A 2998-nucleotide genomic window follows, 5' to 3' on the forward strand; every position below is an offset into this window, starting at 1 on the left:
ATCCACTCTGGCATTATTTCAAAAATTATGAAAATGATATAAACTCTCTGTTATTGGTCCTTATCCCAGAATAAACCAAGAAAATCTCTTCTTTCATGGACTTATTTCCACTCTATCAATCTTAAGGCACAATCTTATAAGCTTAAAAAACTTAATATTGATGACCATGAAATGTATTCATAACATCAAGCAACTTCATTTCTCACTAGACTGCATCCTGGACTCGTACATCATGCCCCTGCTTGGGTACCTTTCTGCCCCCTTTTTCAGCCTCCTTTTATGTGTTGTCTTCCCTTATTAGAATGTAAACTCCTAGAAGGTAGAAACTGTCTTTCTTTGTGCTTGCATTTGTCTTATAGCTTATCACATGGTGCTTAATAAATAATTGTTGACTAACAAATCAATATAAATAAATATTTAAACAAAGCCTAATGAAAGAAGATATACTGAATAGACTTTGCTTTCATCATCTGTCATCTTTTGTCACATCAGCTGGTCTGTCCTTGTCTTAGCACTAGTTCATTCCTCTGCTACATATCCATCTTCTCTTGTCCTGCTGTATGGTTCACACATACATCCACTTTCATTTCAGTCTTTCCTCTGTTTCATTATGTTGTATCCCAAAACTTGGGAGAAAGTCTTTTCCTCAAAACCACTGATACTCCCAAACTGTGCTCTCCCAAATAGATTGAACTCTCCGAGTCTACTTCCAGGATTCTCTGCCCTCCAAGACAGTTTTCAAAGTCTCTGTAATCCCATTAAATTTACAATATTAGTATCCAAAGTACTTGTTATACTGAGTCTCAGTGACCTAGATATAAATTTTATTGGCAATTTAGTCTAATTCTATGAAGTAGTTCTTTGTTATTTTTACTACTATTGAATTAAATCTATAAAGTAATTTGTGTTACTCGGTATTATCATTTTTTCCCATTTGAGCTTAATCTTGTCCATTGAAAATTACCCAAATATTTTTATTATTTTGTTACTTTTCTTTAAAATATTTTATACTTGTCCTCATATTATATTTGCGATGGTGGGTAAATGACTAATTATTCTGTATATTTAGTCATTATTAATGACATTTCTCTTTCAGTTTCTCCCAATTTCTTTTAGTAAAATATAGAAATGCTAATGACATCTATATGTTTATCTTATATTTAACTACCTCTATAAATTTATTTGGTAGATTTTTTTTTATCATTTCTCTATGGGTTTTTAAAAATAAAGCACTACTTAATCTGGAAAGAGGGAAATTTTAGTGTCTTCTTTTCCAATAAGCATTCCTTTAATTTTTTTCTTATAGTATTACTATGGTTAACAAATGATATCAGACAATAACAATGAGATTGCATAATTATGTTTCCCCTACAACCTTAGTAGTAATACTTCAGATGTTTCTTCATTGCATATAAAGCTTGCTGTGACTTCATTTTTTTTTCACATTAAGGAAAAATTTATTCCTATACTTTTTAGTATTTTAAATATAATTAGATATTACATTATGTCAGAGACCTTTTCTACATCTATTGTTTTAAAATGTTTTTATTGATATTATTTATCATGCTAATTATTTTCCCAACATTAAATTAATTATATAATCCTGATGCATATGCTATTGAATAATTGTCTGATATATTGCTGTATAGTAGCAATTAATATTCACATCAACATTGGTTAACAATAGTTGTTCTAAAAATTTTCTGTACTTTTTCTTTGATAAGCTCAAGGGATCAGAATCATTTTTACCTTTTAGAAAAAATTACTTCTCATGGTGGGTTTGTATGTGTTGTTGGTGGTGGTGGTGTGAGTGTGTGTGTGTGTGTGTGTGTGTGTGAGATTTTCAATCAGTATATATGGATTTAGGATTATTTATTCTATGTTTATTTGATGGAATTAACTTGTGACTATATACTTTGAGATTCTTTTTTACATGTCAGTTTGTTAATGGTCCACTTAATTTTGCTTGAAATTGATTTATTTATGTTTACTATTCCCAATTTTGTCAGGGTATTTTGTGCTTTTGTAAATATTGATTACGTATCACATTTTAAAAATTTAGCTATGAATAACAGTTTTTCTTCATTTCTTTTGCATAGTTTGTGAATCTTTTCTTTCTTATTTTGATCGCCTATTTTTCTTCCAATTCCTAGATTAAATTTGCTACATATTTTATTTTTTATTAATTTATTTATGTTAGTCTTCAGCATTCATTTACACAAGATTTTGAAATCCAGATTTTTCTCCCCATCTCTCCCCTCCTCCCCACCCCAACATGGCATACATCAGAGATTACTCTTTTCCCCAGTCTGCCCTCCCTTCTATCACACCATTCCCTTTGTTCTTCCCCTTCCCCTCACTTTCTTGTAGATCATGATGGATTTCTATACCCCATTGCCTGTATGTCTTATTTCCAAGTAGCATGTAAAAACAGTTTTTTAACATTTGTTTTTAAAACTTTAAGTTCCAAATTCTCTCCCTTCTTCCCTCCCCACCTACTCTCATTGAGAAAGCAAGCAATTCAATATAGCTAATACATGTGTACTTGTGCAAAACGCTTCCATAATAGTCATGTTGTGAAAGACTGTATTTCCCTCCATCCTGTGCCACCACCCCATTTATTCTGTTCTCTCCTTTGACCCTGTCTCTTTTCAAAAGCTTCTGACTACCCCTCCCTCAATCTGCCCTCCCTTCTATCATTGCCCCCCTCTTATCCCCTTACCTCTACTTTCCTTTAGGGTAAAATACCCAACTGAATATATATGTGATTCCCACATTAAGCCAAATCTGATGAGAGTAAGGTTCACTCATTCTCTCTCACCTTCCCCCTCTTCTCTTAAATTTTGTAAAAGCTTTTTCTTGCCTCTTTTATATGAGATAATTTGTTTCATTCTATCTCCCCCTTTCTCGTTCTCCTAGTATATTCCTCTCTCACTGCTTAATTTTATTTTTTAGATGTCATCCCTTCATTTTCAACTCACATGTTTGTGTATATGTA

Source organism: Petaurus breviceps, unplaced genomic scaffold (genome assembly GCF_028583685.1).
Source record: "Petaurus breviceps papuanus isolate PSGF00001 unplaced genomic scaffold, PetGlider_PUasm1.0 90842, whole genome shotgun sequence".
Classification (NCBI taxonomy): Eukaryota; Metazoa; Chordata; class Mammalia; order Diprotodontia; family Petauridae; genus Petaurus; species Petaurus breviceps.